This window comes from Sparus aurata, chromosome 4 (genome assembly GCF_900880675.1).
Source record: "Sparus aurata chromosome 4, fSpaAur1.1, whole genome shotgun sequence".
Classification (NCBI taxonomy): Eukaryota; Metazoa; Chordata; class Actinopteri; order Spariformes; family Sparidae; genus Sparus; species Sparus aurata.
In genome coordinates, this window is record NC_044190.1 from 20,267,821 (window position 1) to 20,284,884 (window position 17,064).

The following is a 17,064-nucleotide window of genomic DNA, read 5'->3' on the forward strand; positions in this document are numbered from 1 at the left end:
TCAGGAGCAGTGTTTTCTGTGGAGGAGAGAGAGGAGCTTCCGTGGTGCGGTCTTTGGCCTTTGTAAACTTTTGAGATCTTTTACAGGCACAAGAATCTAGATAAAACACTGAAGGAAAGGAAAGATGAAAAAGCATCATAGGTCTAATTTGAAGGAAAGATTGTTATTTGTGCACAGGTTGATATGACTTATAAACCTTCCCGAAAATGTGACTGTTGAATGCACAATAGCTTAGCAAATCCTGAGCAGTCTACCTTACTGCCAACGGCTTGTCAAACAAAAATGCATAACAACGCACAGATCATGATTACAGAAACATTTTAAACTACAATGACTTTGATAAACATGTTTGCTTTACACAATTTGTATTTCACATGTCACTGTTCATTCGTCCACTAACTGCAGCAGTTAACTTAAGGCCCCCACACACCGCCCAGACGTCCAACTGCCTTATCCGACCACTCCGTTGCCTCTTGTCTGACCCGTTCGGCAGAAAAGTTGCATTGAACACACCGCTTCGACGTGCTGCCTACGCCACAGTAGCGTGTACGTTCTGCGCTTGCGCGAGATGCAATAAGCGGGTGGCGCTTGTGTTGTGAGTTGTAAACGAGAACCTTATGCACGCAACTCTCTTTACTTTCGATCAAAACGAAACTTAACTATTTCCGATAAAAAACAGCTGCATACTAAACATGCAGCGAGCCATTACCAAACTTACACAAATTAATTTGTCCTGAACGGACATAACAACTAATCTGGTGCCACTACTGCAAAACATGAAAACGGGGAATGACGGAACGGAGTGCATAGAAAAACAAAGCGCACACAGTATTCCGTCCCTCCCACACACCGCGCTGATTCGCCAGCACACCGCCAATCAGAACGGCCATTCAGCTGGCACACAACCAATCAGAGGATCCAATGGCTCAGACGTCCGACGGCCCTCCTCCTCAGACTTCGCATGCTCAGTCGGATCCGACAACGCAGCTGAACACACCAAACATATGTGTTCCCGACCTCGTCCGAGCCTCTCCAAACGCTTCAGACGTCCAACGGTTGGGCTGGTGTGTTCCTGCCTTTAGAGACAAAAGCGCAGTGAGAAAGGGCTTCTTCTGCGAACACATTTTTGAATGATCAGTTTGAATCATAGATATTTGAAGGGGTTCCACAGTGTTTCCTCAGATGTGTGGAGTGAGGATGCAATGTTAGCCTCAGCTATGCACGATATCACAACCAATCATGGGTTCCAGAGTCATCCAAACATAGAGCCTCAATACAGCAGTTTTAAAACTGCAGTTCTGGATCGTAAACTACAGACTGGAACTGAAATAATGAAAGAAGTGAACTTTAGCGAGGAGGAGAGGCAAATTTCTTTAACCTTCTGTTAGGTGAAGCCTAGAGGATCTCCACAGGGACTATAGGAAGCTTCTCGACTACAGGTGGGTAGGTGTTGATGCCTTAACCTTCCCAAATTGGTCTTTTCATTGCAAGCTACTCACTCTCTGGCTGAGTCACAGAAAATCTCCTTTTATCAGGTAGTGACACAAGAAACCTCATCTCAGCTGTTAGTATCAACAAGGCCTTTACCTGGGTTAGCACCCAAAGGATGCTGCATACAAGAGTTGCTTCTCTACCACAATATTCTTACACAAAGCCTACAGTCCCTGACAAAAGTCTTGGCGCTTATCTAAGTTGTAGGAACAACAAATAATAACTTGACTTGTAGTTGATCAATTGGAATAAGAAATGGCTTATAGAAAAGGCAAGGGCCTCTAGATTAAGCTTATCATACCAAAATAAAGTTGTGTATCATTCATTGAGTTTTATCATTTAATTAGGACAGAAAGGTCAGATTTTGCTTGGACAAAAGTCTTGTCTTCAGACAATTCCTTGTGAGAATTCTCTTAGCACTTGTGGACTATGTTGTCTTAAGTTTTCATAAATTCTCCTTTGGCACTTCCCTTGACCTTCAGGACATCAAGAAAAGATTCAATAGCAACCATGAATTCCTCCACACAAGGAAGCTGGTTCCCCTCCTCACCAAGACATCTTTTTCTTGAACCGAACCACGGTCTTACACATGTTAATAGGTGTATTCATCCAAACCCCATTACAGTCAGCTACAAACCACACTCAGTGCCCATCAAAGTATTTTTGAGCCAGAAGGACAGCATCATCTGCAAAAGTATTAATTCCACAATTACGTCTCCAAACCTAACACCCTCAGGAAAAAGACACATGTCTTAATTTACTCTCAGTGTATATCACAAGGTAGGGGAGTCCAATTCCGACACTGAACATGCTTCACTACTAGGAAAATATGCATAATGTTTCCTTGAGTCTGCTGTTTCTTATCAGAACACTTGTAGAACTGGCTGTATGTGTGTGACATTTTTTTTTTACAAAAATGATCAAAATGTGCTAATTTGTTTTGCAAGCCGGGTCTTTATGGGCTGTTAACTGTGATAATCACATCTCTGTTACCTGTGAAAACTGTAAATGCAATTATATATATCTATATCTATATATATATATATATATATATATATATATATACATATACATATATATATATATATATATATATATATATATATCAGAGGAGGCTCGTCCATAGAGGCAGAGGAGGTTGGTCCTCCTCTATTTTTGAGAGGCAAGAGGAAGATCTTTTTTTTTTAAGAAAGAGTAAGTGGTTGAAATAAATCATTACCAAATCTCAGTATCATTTATGAAATATTATATGTATATTATATCATTAAAAAAAGTTTCGTCTTTGGAAGAAAATTCACTTAAAACGGTTCAACCGCGACAGCTGCAGACGGAGGAGACAGAGCAGTCTGTGAGAGGAGCAGGGAGCAGGAAGGTGAGGCTAGAGGAGGACGGAGGGCTTCTGTCCTCCGTGGGAGGGATCTCCTTCCATTCACTTAATGCATTTAGGATTTTTTCATGCTGATCTATGATTGGCTAAGACACGTAAAATGACGTGCTAAGGGAGGACGTCCTCCCTTACCAATCAGCAACCAGAATACAAGATTGACAGCAGGTTGGTCCCATAACAGTTCCCAAATTTCATTCTCTCATTTATACAACCGTAAACAAAAAACACTGTGTTTTACAGCTTTCACTGCCAGCAATGCTCGGACAAGAAATATGGAGTTTTCAGCGATATTGGAATCGGTTTAAAAGGAAATAGGCTATAAGCAAATTTCTGAAAGAAAAAAAACTGTTCGGAGAAATCAGAGAGAAGCAGTCAGAAACATAATTCATAGTTTTCGTTTCTTTCGTTCGTCCTGCTGGAGGACATAAAGTTCGTCCTGCTGGAGGACATAAAGTTAGCGGTACGACCGGGACAGCAACACAGTTACAGCGCACACAATACAGAGCAGCAACAAAGTCACTGTCGTGAAGTCCATGCAATGAGTGGTAAGGTAGCACAGGGGGTAGCGCAGTTGCCTGCCATACAGGTGACGGGGGTTTGAAAGGCATACACGTTTGAATTTTATTTATTTTTGTCTTGTATATTAGCCATTTAATTAAATGTTTTTTTAAAGAAGTCTTGTAAGTCATTGTTTTATTGCTTAATTTAAAGTAGTTGACTTGTATAAAATATAATATATATATCAAGGCTGTCAGTTTAACGCGTTAATTAGATTAATTAATTACACTGCAAATTAATGCGTTATAAAAATTAACACAATTAACTCTGAGATTCTGAGTGGCAATTCAATGCGCGAGCATTTTAAATTTGGCCCACTGAATGGCCCGTAGGCTACTTGGCAGTGGCACGTCACGGTAGCACTAGCACCGAGGAACTTGTCCGGATGTGTTCGTCACTTCCCACCTACGTCGCTAGTCAAAGCAGGGTGACAACAGACATGGACGCGACTCAGGGGAGCGAGGCGAGCACATCGTTGCTAGGGCCTTTGAACGGCAAGTTTATTTATTTTAAAGAACGAAGACGGGACTATCAATAAGAACGCAGTGATTTGTAGCTTTTGTAAAAAAGAATTCTGCTATCACCGAAGCTGCTCCAGCTTGACTTATCATTTAAACGCTAAACACGTCAGGATTGAGAGTCTGCTTAAGTGCCTATTTGAGACTCAGCCTTATTTTATTTCTGAATTTTATTTATTTAAGTGTATTTGTATTGCATTTTTAATAATGCACCTGGCCTAATTGGTTTGCTGGGATGTGCTTGACCATTTTCTTTTAAATTTCATTTATGAAACGCACTTCACCAATAAAAATGTGGATTTCAAATCTTCTCTTCTTAGTGTATTCGATTGATTAGTCATGCAATACAATTTTGTAATGTCCTAGAATTCGAATTCGTTATTTGGGTACCTGTAGCAGATATGAGATTAAAATGCAATTAATTAGATTAATTAATTACAAATTCTGTAATTAATTAGATAAATTTTTTTAATTTCCTGACAGCCCTTATATATATATATATATGTATATATATATATATATATATATATATATATATATATATATATATATATATATATATATATATATATATATATAGAGAGAGAGAGAGAGAGAGAGAGAGAGAGAGAGAGAGATGACATGACTCATGTGGAATATGTGCTTTTACAGATTGCAGACATTGATCACACATGTCCTGGTCAATTTTCCTCACCCTGGATGAGCCAATAACAGAGTGTCTGTGATCAGGATATGATAGTAACATGAGGCAGCACATAAATGGCATAATCCCAAATCTAAGCCTAAACAAGGGTATCAGTAGTCCACATATTTGACAGCAATCTCTCTACAGTTTCCTTCACAAATTCAGCAGACTATCAGTGGGTGTTCAAGATTGGCAGCAAATTACATTATGATGCAGAGATCGAGTCCATGTGCTGGACACACGTACTGACACAGACGCACACACAAAGAGTATGTTACACTCTGCAGAGCAACACTGACAGAGAGCCTGTTTGTTTCCCATCTGTTTCTCTCTTTCAGTCGACTGAGCTGTTCTCTTTCGTTTCCGCTGGTGGAATTTCGCTCAGTCTTAATTGATTTGTAACTGTGCCTTTGCCATTTTGATCACCCTGGCACAAAAACACAAATGTGTTTTTGCAACAGAACTTTTTTCTTGTAATATTTGGACAAGTCTGTGTTAAAACAGTTGGAAGCTTTTGCAACAAGCACGATCTGATCGGATCCTTTTGAATTTTACTTCAATCATATTCTAGCATATTATGAATTCAATTCAAAATTCAAAGTTTTTTAACTGGAGTTGAAGAAACATGGAAAGTAATGTACCGTGTCCAGTGTTGTTACAATATTTATCTTATTCAGGCACATGTGAAGTATGTTTTTCTCCTCATCAGAGCCTATAACTGTGTTTTTCTTTTGGTAGAAGATCATTAAAGCTTGTGTTTTGAATGAGCCTTTTATATCTAAGGGAATCTACAGTAGCTTAAAACGGACAAATCAAACACTGGCTCTAGAGATGACCTTTGGGTTCTTCTACACACTTGGGAGGGGAGGGCCACCAAATCCTAAACACTGTTCCTTTAAACCAAGTTATCAAATTATCATTATTACAGGATAAATATTGTAAAATGTCCTTTAGTCACTTAGTATGAATATTTCTCATTTTAAACAAACGGACACTTCCAGCCACCAACTAGCCTTTTTGCTTGCTTGCTAGCAGTGTAAAACACATTAACATTCCAGTCATGCAGCTAGCGAGAGGATAACAGTTGATTTTTTGTTTTTGCTAGGGTTACAAATCCCTTTGTATGGAAAAATAACATTTAAAAACAAAATGTCAAGTTTTCCCTTTCACGCCCTGCTTCCATTGCACACATTGATTGTTATTGATCATGACTGACGTTCATTGTTCAGCTCACACATATGATTTCCATCTTCAGTTTAGCATTTACAGGAGAGACGTGACAAATGTGTAAAGCAGTGTCTTTCTGGTTTTGTTGTTATTTCCGTGTCTTAGATGAACACTAATTGGGATTTCAGCAACCTCTGGATTGTGTTCTGTAAACCATCACTGCTGCATGTCCCAGCGATTGTACATTACTCACCAGGCTGTTACCCCAGTTGAAGCCAATAACACTTGATCCTGGAAATCCCCCACATGCACAAATCCACGTTAAGGGCTGCTGTCTGAGGGAGGATGTATTTTGGTTGCATCTGGTGGTTTTGTGTGCACCAGTCCATGAAAAGGTCAGTGTGCAGCTAATTTACTGGGGTGTAACTAATTTACAGTACTAATTTTTGGTCTCATCAGACAGTCATTGTGGGTTGATAGATGAAATAAATACTCTTACCTCACTGATAATGTTAGAGCAGCTCTAATATGCTCAGTAAATCAAAGGGTTGGCTGTGAACGACTATTAAGGACATATTTCAGGGCCCTTTTTTATACATTCATTTTGAATGTCTGTGTGAGAATCATACACGTCTCTGTAAGTTAGTTTATGTGGTTTTATTAAGGCAGACAAAGTAGATTGCTGGACGGAGGAGGTGGACAATCTGCACACAGTTGAGCAGTATAGATTAGCAGCAGAGCCGTTTCTTGCTGTGGACTATGCGGGTGCATAGGGCCCCCTCACCACTAGGGGGCCTCCTCAAGTTGCAAGTCCAGTCTCAATATCTGAGGAGTGACCTTACGGAAAAGGTGTGGAAAGTACCTGGCACCTGGCCCGCTAATTGGTTAGATCTGGGCCAGTATTCACAAAGACTTTTATCTTAACGTTAGGAGTACTCCTAAATCGGGCTAAAAGTTTTTATGTGGGAGTGGTTTCTTAAAAGTATTTCACAAAGCCGCTGAGACCTACTTTTAGTTATGAAAACAGTGAACTCCTAAACTAGAAGTAACTCTCTGTTGCTATGGATGACGTCATTTTGTTAGGACGCATTTAGAAGCGGTGACAACGGTGATTGGCTGTTGAGTGACAGGGCAGCCCATTGAAAAGTCATTTAGGCTACGCAATGCATGAAGTGAAAATAAGGAAGTTGCCTACAAGCCCATGACAAAGCCTATGAAAAGATATTGGATAAAGAAATGTGTTTATGAGGAGAATTAATTAACGCCCCCCCCCCCAAACAAAAATGCTTCGGACAAATTAGAAGATTGCGATGAAAAACGTGAATTGTCCATAAAAGCGGCATTTGCTCGAAAAGCTGCGTCAAACCACTCTCCATTAAAATTCGGGAATCGTGTGTTGATCCGGGCCATTTCGCAACAATGTCCAGTATATTGTAACTTGTGTCAAAGACAATTTGTGTATTGATAGAATGCAACTTTTTCCGATTGACAAAAGCTTTATTCGCATGGGACTAGTATAACGTGGGGACCTTGTAATAATTGCAGAGGTTGTCTGTGATCTTAATCCCGTGCAAATCTGCCACGTTTGTAATTTGTAAAGTAAAAATTCCACCGTGAATTACCTACCATATTTCACCAAACACAGAGGTCATTTGATAATATTAGTCCCGTGCGAATCGGCATCTCTGTGATTTGGGGTCGTTTTTTGTTTTTCTTAAGGTTTTTTGTGTTTTCCACGCCTTTTTTCTGCCTTTTTCCCGGTCCAGAATTATGGAGGCTGCTTTGGGAATTATAAAATAAAGTTTTGACAGCATTTTGGGTGCAAATTCAGGAGGCTCATCAGAAGAGCGAAATCTCGAAAGATGATTAGATGGATTACATGCATGGCAGCATGCGGTAAGGAACATTTTTCCATCTTTCAACAGGCTCACCAGTTATTATATTAAAAATATCCATATCTAACCGTTGTGCTGCTCCAGCAAGGGCTCCGGTGCGATCGACCCGGGGGATAATGTCAGTAAATTCGAGTTAAAACACAGACTTCGCTTATCCTGTGTGAATGCGCCGCACGAAACACGGACGTGGTGGGATAATTTCTAAATCACTTGAGGTCCCCAGGTAATACTAGTCCCGTGCGAAGAGCTGCATTTTCCCCGTAGACAAATACCGGAGTGTTGCCAAACATTTTAACTCTGGCGTTATTGGATTGTTTCAGTTGGTTGGGGACGTTATTGCGTCCCTCACCAACTCAACCACAACTTCAATCCCTTCGCGGTCCATCCAACATCGTTTTAATAATTCCCTGTTATTTAGCGTCTCCAAAACATTCGACTGTGACCAGGTCTTAGCGAGTTAGGAGTCCTCTGGACTACTAAGGTCTCCCAGATTTAGGTGCTACTTTTAGGCTTAAAATGTTTTGTGAATAACTCTTATTTTCAAAAATTAGGAGTCCTAAAGATACGACTGACACGCCCATTATTTTTAGGAGTTGCTCTTAAATTCATCTGTTAGGAGCTACTTTTAGCCTTAAGATTCTTTGTGAATACGGGCCCTGGTCTCTACCGCGCCGCATTGCTATGACGACCAGTACTACAAAGCTAGGAGGGGCGAGGCAAGTTGCACTGAGCCGCTATGCTGTTCAATATTTGCCACGTAACATTACTTTCGGATTATTTCTATGATTAATTTATCAATTTTAGTGTGTCCTCAGTTTATAGGACTCTAATGTGAAGTGTGCTAAACAACACTGATACATATTAGGCCTATTGTGGATTATTATGGACTACTGTGGCAGTGAATTGTTGCACTGAGTGGATTATTGTTAACTCTACTGAGTTAGTTGCAGTCTGTCTTTACCACATTTATTAGAATATTTATTGTGACAATATAATTGGAACAAATTTGCATACATTCCTGCAGTTTAGTTATGTTTTTTATGTAGGCTATTACTTTGTCAAATTAAAGTAAATTTGAAGTAAACTAAACTATATATGACCGTAAGTTCTGCCCACAGAATATAGGTTAAGACCATATCACCAGTTTACGGAGCCCCTTAAGGGACATGGGGGGGAAAAAAAATGATGGGTGAAAAAAAAAAAAAAAAGATGTCATTTTTGTGGGATCTTGCAAAGGTTTTGCGAGATCGAGATCCCGCAAAAGCTGTAACACTTTGCTGGTCATTGGTAAAGTTGGAAAGATATTCACAGATTCGAACTTCCGGGATCATTAAATCTGAAGTGAAACGTTTTTCAAACACAAATGATGCCTCTGTCCCACCATAATAGCATAGACTACAAGCTACAAGGACCAAAACCCAGATTTTTTACTAAAATAAGCCATCCTCCGAGCTCGACGGACAACATCGATCTCTATGCGCAGCCGGCAGCCGGGTGAGTGCGCAGGGAACAGCCGTAAGTGGTCATTTGGACCGCTGGATTTATACCCTTTAATGTCTCATATAAATACCCAACTGAGTGATGAATGCATTCATTGTGTCATGATATTTAAAAAAAAATGAAATAACACCAAAGTGTACATTTTAACAAGTTTAATTATACATTTATCGATATTATAGTAAACCGTAATTATTGCTATGTACACAAGGTTTTAATAAAGAAAACCCAGAACACGAAAAAACCATTAAAACTAACTTATTTGATTATGAAGCATTTTATTCTAACACTTAATATATAATAAAATAAATAATGATAATCGAAAAAGCTGGAAACGAGCTGATCTAAAACAAACACACAAAAAAAGAGCCGTTTCGATCGAGCACTTCTTGAATAAGATGCGGGCATTGATCCCAGCCAGGTCGAGGATGTTATAGAAGACCGCTACTGGCCATCTTCGCTGACACGGACAGGGAGGCAGTGCCGGTCCGCTGCAAACGGAACCAAACACCGGACACTTGAAATGCCACAAGCCCGTGTGTGGTAACTGTACGAGAGGGGAGGTAATCTGCAGACTGTGACCAGTGATCACAAGGGCTCTTTGTTTGTTTTAGATCAGCTCGTTTCCAGCTTTTTCGATTATTATTCTACTATTATTGTTTTATTATATATTAAGTGTTAAAATAAAATGTTTCATAGTCAAGTAAGTTACTTTTAGTTGTTAATTTTCTATGAGTTTTCTCAATTAAAATCTTGTGTAAATATGCAATGATTACAGTTTACTATGTGCGATGATGTGAATATTGATAAATGTATAATTAAACTTGTTAACATGTTCATTTTGGGGTTATTTCGTTTTTGTTTTTTTGTTTTTTGAGATATCATGACACAATGAATGCATTCATCACTCAGTTGGGTATTTAACATGACAGATTATAGAGTTTAAATCTAGCGGTCCAAATGACCGCTTACAGCCGTTCTAGTAGTTTTGAATTCTGGCCATTCTGAAGTCCAGCTGACACTTTGATCACAGGGGATCTGCTGTGTGACAGCGGAGAGTCAGCAGCTGGATTTTGCGCCCACGGTCAGTAATATTAGTAGGTGTATAGGCAAACAAACAAACAACAACGACCCCGACCATTATTCATTGTACTGTTACATTTGTGGGAAGTTATTACAATAAAGATGTTCACGTCCCCACAAATAAATCATTGCAAACGTAATAGTTATTATATGTGTAGAAAATAGCATGTTACGTTTGTAGTAGGCAGCGGCTCTTACGTTTGTGGAAAATGTATTACATTTGTGGGTTTATAACATTAAATGCTGCAGATTTTTATTACGTTTATGGGTTTATTGACGATGTTAAATGACGATATTTGTCTCTTAATACCTACAAAGCCTCCTGCAGGCCTGATGCAGATAGACAATGAAGCCAAGAAATTATAATAAGGAATGTTCTACCTGCTCTTATAGCCTATGCACACAGCGCAGGTCTTATTATAGGCTGTAATATATAAAAAATACTCAGTAGGCCTACAGTGAGGAAAAATTAGCTTTATTTGTGATTAAAATATGACGATGAGGACCCAACGATTGGCCTTCCTTTCCTTCTCAAACTATGTTGAAATTGCATCTTTAAACAGCCCAATTTTCAAAATTTTCAAAATTTCCCCGGACCCCGTTAAAAAAAAGACTATCTGCGCAGTAATGCCGGTATCTGACCACTTTTTTCAGTAACGAGTAATCTAACACGTCAACATTTACAAACCAGTAATCAGATTAAAGGGATAGTTCGTGTTTTTTAAAGTGGGGTCATATAAAGTACATATCTATTGTCGATCTGTTTCCTACCGTAATCACCGATCAGCGCAGCCTCAGTTTGGAGAAGTAGAGAGCCGCTCCAGCCCAGAGGCTCAGCTTTGTACTGCAGTGAACGGGGTTCAGCAAAAAAGCGAAATTAACCACCTAAAACAAGGCTCACCTAAAAAAATCTATATCAGGTCAAGTGTACGATGTATAGGTAAAATTCACACCGCTTTACATCGCCGTCAGACCGCGCTTTCTTTTGGCACTACATTTTCTCAACCGCAGAACCCCCGTATCCCTACGCATGAGCGCTAATGCGGAAGGATATGGAGAGTTAAGTTTCGTTTTTATCGAAAGTAAACCTCTCGTCCAGCCGCCGCTCGCAGATCAGCTGTTGCCCAGTTACGCTAATGCGTAGGGATACGAAGGTTCTGTGGTTGAGAAAATGTAGTGCCAAAAGAAAGCACTGTCTGACCGTGATGTAAAGCGGTGTGAATTTTACCTATACAACGTACACTTGAACTGGTGTAAAACATTTTACGTGAGCCTTGTTTTAGGTGGTTAATTTCGCTTTTTTGCTGAACCCCGTTCACTGCAGTACAAAGCTGAGCGTCTGGGCTGGAGCGGCTCTCTACTTCTGCAAACTGAGGCTGCGCTGATCGGTGATTACGGTAGGAAACAGATCGACTATAGATATGTACTTTATATGACCCCACTTCAAAAAACCCGAACTATCCCTTTAAAGTTACTTATCATTATTTTTGTCATTTTCCTTAGTAAAAATATATAGTTCTGCTTTCTTCTTGACTCGGGGAGTGATGTCACGTGTGCCACAAGTCATGTTTTCAGCACGAGCACAACTCACGTGTAACACCACACTGCGACACAAACACAAACAACAATGGAGGGAGGAGAGAGATGCGCGTTTTCTAGCTGGAAATACAGTCATAATTTTGAGTTCCTGTCAGCTAAAGATGAGAATTGTCTTAGTGAGAGATCCCGCGAAAATCTTTGCGAGATCTTGCGCAAAAATTACATCTTTTTTTTTTTTTTTTCACCCATCATTTTTTTTCCCCCCATGTCCCTTAAGGGGCTCCGTACCAGTTAGGCACAAGTAGTCCACACAAAAATATTCCTTCAGTATCACATAGTGCTCATCAGTCATTTATCTTCGTTTTATAACTCTATCCATCCATCCATTGTCTGTAACCGCTTTATCCCTTTTATGGGGTCAATGTCATAAACTGCTTGAAAGTAACAACTTTGACATTGGGTGTATGCTTTAAAGGGACACTGTACTGTATATTGCAAAGTTTAAAATAAAAACAGATTGTGAATTTCTGCATTAGTGTAACATAACTCAATTATATAGCATTAATATTTGCTTCGGATCTCTTTTGCTTGGTAACATGAGGAGTTTTGTCTTTGCACGAGCAATTCTGAAATATATATATAGACAGAAATGCCCTGATTTGCGTTCATCGAGGGTACACTCTCTTGTAACTGACAACCAAGCTGGGACCCAGATCCTGTCTGGGAAAAGCTCCTGTTCTAATGCAGCTGATCTCAGATCTTACACCCAAATACATTTTGGAGAAGTCTGCATTTTGGATCAGTCTGCTTTGACATGAGTCACGGTGGATAGATTTTCAAGAGTTAATGTCCAAAAATTTGGAACCCAAATAAACCTCTAAAGACAATAATTCTGCAATGAATACTACTTCTGCAAAGCTGATGATATTTCAATTTTGTTAAACTGTGTCACGGAAATAGTTTCAAGTGCGTACTAATCATTAACAGCACATTATGCAGTGCATTGAAATTAATTATACTGAAAGGTCTTTTCAGTGCTGCCACGAGACATGTTTCCATGAAAATAAAACCAGTGAATGTCCTTTCCACTTTTTGCAAAGGTTCAATCTGTCACAACAAAAGGACACTGCAAAATACTTTCCCAAGGGTTCGTCATTTAAATAAACACACATTTACTTGAGCCTGTCTTCATATAGGTAGAACAAAAAACAGCTAAGCAACACCAAAATGTTTATTTGTAGTTAGGCGGCGACACCTAGTGGCTGTAATATTATTAGTGCTGTAAAGGAGGAAGTGAGGAGAAGTTGTATAAATAGTGAAAACTCTGAATAGGGAGGATATTTGGGATGCACAGTGGGGTTAAATAAGAACAGGACTTTCATTCAGGAGACTGCTGCTCCGATCGAGTGTGAAACCTAACCAAATTTACAGAAGCAGCGTAGTGATTTTAACTGGAGGCATGATGTTTTACTAAACCTAACCAAGTCATTTTCTAACCAGACTACCAATGCACTACGAAGATCTGTTAGATGTGTTGCTGTTGCTTTGCGATGGTCATGTTGTTTACAGAACGGAGATGTATGTTGTTTTGGGAGACAATGACAATTGACCTATTCAGTTGCTTAAGTATGAGGATGAGAGGATTTTTTCTTTCTGATCATTAAAGGTTGAATACTGTTAATGTTCAACAGGAAAAAAAGCCTACTCAACATGCAATATACCTCATCAAATACACCACATAAGTACAAAGCAAACAAACAAACAAAAAAGAATACAACCTTGGAAATTTGGACATTGCAATTGTTAAAATCTATGTCAATTAATACATCAGTACTGCAGATTTGTTTTGAAAAAATCTCGTTTGTCTTTCGCACACAAACTGTGTTAGAGTGACTGCTAATTTTAATGTTAGCCTTTTCGCAGATTAATTAAATATGATTTGTTTAGAATTTCTGCCGTGGCTTTAAGAGTCTTTTAAATATCAAGGCACTCATGAGGTTGAAAAATACATGACCTACTCTGTAAAACAGCGCTGAGTTTACATTGATAGTCTCCTGAACTGTTATTTTACACTTAGAACATTGCTGCATTCAATCAATCAATCAACTTTATTTATAAAGCACTTTTCATACATGAGTATGTAGCACAAAGTGCTTTACACAGGAAACATAAAACAATAATAAAGAAAGCCCCTCCCTCCCACCCTCCGTACTATATACATGCACACATACTTACACACACATACACACACACACACACACACACACACACACACACACAAGGCACTGAGGATTGAGGAAACGCCACCTTTGGGGCCGTCCACACTGGGAGGAGTCACAGGCTGTGCCACGGGGGGCACCAGTGCCCAGGCCCCCCGACCCTGACAGACAACGACTGGCTGGGCCAAAGGGACCCAGGGACAGCACCCCCAGCAGCATCCCAGACACAGCTCCCAGTGTGGAGGACCCCCCTGAGGAAACTCTGGAGTTAACCCTTAAAAACTAAAAACATAAGATAGGATAAAAACCCTGACAAAAGATAATTTAATGAAGTGAACAGTTAAAAGGATAAAATGCATAAGATAATAATAAATAAAATAAAATAGTATCGAAGATAAATAATAAAAATTAAAAAAAATTAAAAATTATTTAAGATGAAAATAGTTTAAAAAAAAAATAAATAAATAAATTAAACGTATTGACGTATTGTTCCTAAGAGTACCAAAGACAGCACCACATTTTGAAATAATAAAAGGTGTTCCTCTTTTGCTCTTCCTCATAAGGCAGAAAATGCTTTATTCTACTCTTATTGTGTGTCCTGCTTCATTAAACAAGAGTTGGGTGTCATTTGTTGTGACGTGTGTGTGAGTAATGGCATCACCTTTATCCACTTTCAGATATTCATTTGTTTTATGGTTCAAAAGTTAAGTATGTGTGAAAGAGGAAATTATTTTCGAAAAGCACGAGTCCTATGCTCAGTCCTGACAGCTGAAAGGGCAGTGGACCATCCTTAAAAAAAGGGATATTTTCTCAAAATATTACATTTTAACATTAAGCGAAGCTGATAAATTGCCCGTGCTGAGTGGAGTCTGATGGCAGGAACAGTCCTCCTCTGCCAAGATTCACTTGGATGCGACTGGTAATGGCGTTCTTCAGAGAAGTACACTACTTTTCATCCTTAATGCCCCTCTTGTTGTAACTGATGAAACTATGGTTGGATTAATACCTAATATGTTATTCCTATGAGATGGTGCTGTTAGAGAGGTCAAAGAAATGTCACTGATCTGACGTCAACTTTTGTGACGTTATTAATACAAGAGAAAAACATAAAGTGGGGGCTGGCAAGTTGAGGCTAACAGGCTATTATCCTTTCATTTGCTATTCATCCACGCGCAAACACATCTTAGGACCGTGTAGGGAACACATAGATCTGTAATCGACGCTGTCCATCTTTCAAACAAGTATTTAACTCTAGCTCCAGTTTGTTATCGAATCACATGTGTGAGGAGGGCCCGCAGAGCAGAGTCACATCATCGTGACCAGAGAGGTGACACCTGTCCTTCCTTTGAATGTCTTTAATGCTTCTGTGAGACTAAATCATGTTCAGCCTGGCGCTTTACAGTGCGACGAGAGCAGCTACACAGATCTCGTTAAGGGCCAGTGGAACCGACAAGCACATTCACTGTGATTTAGTTCCAGTGAAGTGCACAGCAATCTTCAGGGCGAAGAACTGTGTGTGTGTGTGTGTGTGTGTGTGTGCGTGTGTGTGCGTGTGTGTGTGGGTGTGGGTGGGTGGGTGGGTGTGTGTGTCCGTCTTTGTGCAGAAGCAAAGGGTCAGGGTCACACTCCAAATCACTGAGACCCCAGAGGGAACAAACTGAGCCTGTTAGAAATAGTGCAGAGACAAGCTTAACCTATTTTTAATAGTCCTTCCCTCTCCATCATTCCCTTCCCAGACCTGTCCTCTGTAACAGAAGGCTGCAGTTTTGAAGGTTAACATACTATCAATAAACTGACATTGAATAAAGTCCACATAGTATTTTAAGACTTGACACTATCGCACTTTAAACGCTCGGTGAATATGTGTGCGCGCTTGTGTTTAATAATTTCAACAGGCCTCGTGGAAAGATTTACAACGCATCCGAGATAACCTCAGTTTAAATAGAATAACAATAAATAATCCTGAAGGGTAATTTGAGAATTAAAAGTTAGGAACTGAGATCCAGACAACCTGCCTGTGAGATAATGAAGAGTTCATAGCGGGAAAAACTGAGCAATACTTTCCATCTAACTGCTCCTAAACAAGGGTACATTTTAGGAATTAATATGCAGCAGAACTGACAGCTGCAAATTACGGCTGTTTCTTGATGCCGGAATAATAATTTTACACTACATTACGGCAGGTATTTACAATTTAGAAATGGAGGGTGCATACTTAACTACGTCAATTAAGGAAATAGTTGTGGAGATGTCAGATACTCCACTGAAGCAAATCTTACGCAGGCGGAGAAGTGCCATGTGTTGTATTATGACACCAGCTGCACCGGCTTCCCAATGGAAAACAGTTTTGATGTTTTCCATAACTGCCACTCTTCCGCTTCATCAGGATCCCTCAAATATGTTTTGACAGGTAAACGTGGTGATGCACACCTCAAGTGAGGGACATTACACAAGTTGAAGAGAGACCGACAGAGTTGCCTGTATTGTTAACGGCAATAAAGTTAAGACGGGGAAATGTTTTTGAATTTACACTGTTATTCAGCTTTGTTTCAACAATCAAACTTTTTTTTTTGTTTAGTATATGTCTTAGTTCATTTTGTACCATAGCAATCGTTATGAGACGTCTGCATTTGGTCGACATCCTGCCAACATCTTTCCAAAAAGTGAACACTCCCCATAACGGATCTTTCTAACATAACCTCTATTTGTCAGACATAGACATATATGTGCTAATACGTGCGTGCGTGTGTGTACATGTGTGTGTGAGAGAGTCAAAAAGTGATTTGAAGCACAGGACATGATGTGTTCTCTTTGTTAACATTCAACTGAAACCACAAAATATTAGATTAGCGTGGCGTGTCTATACACAAACGCGATTTCAATAAGTCCTACATCTTGCAATGCATGCAAGTCTGTGTTGGGGGGAAAGTTTTGAAACTTGCTTCGCAGACATTCAACACAGTCCTTTTAGAGGTTCAACTCACTTTTATTCAGGTACATGTTGTTCTTTTAAGACAATGAGGGC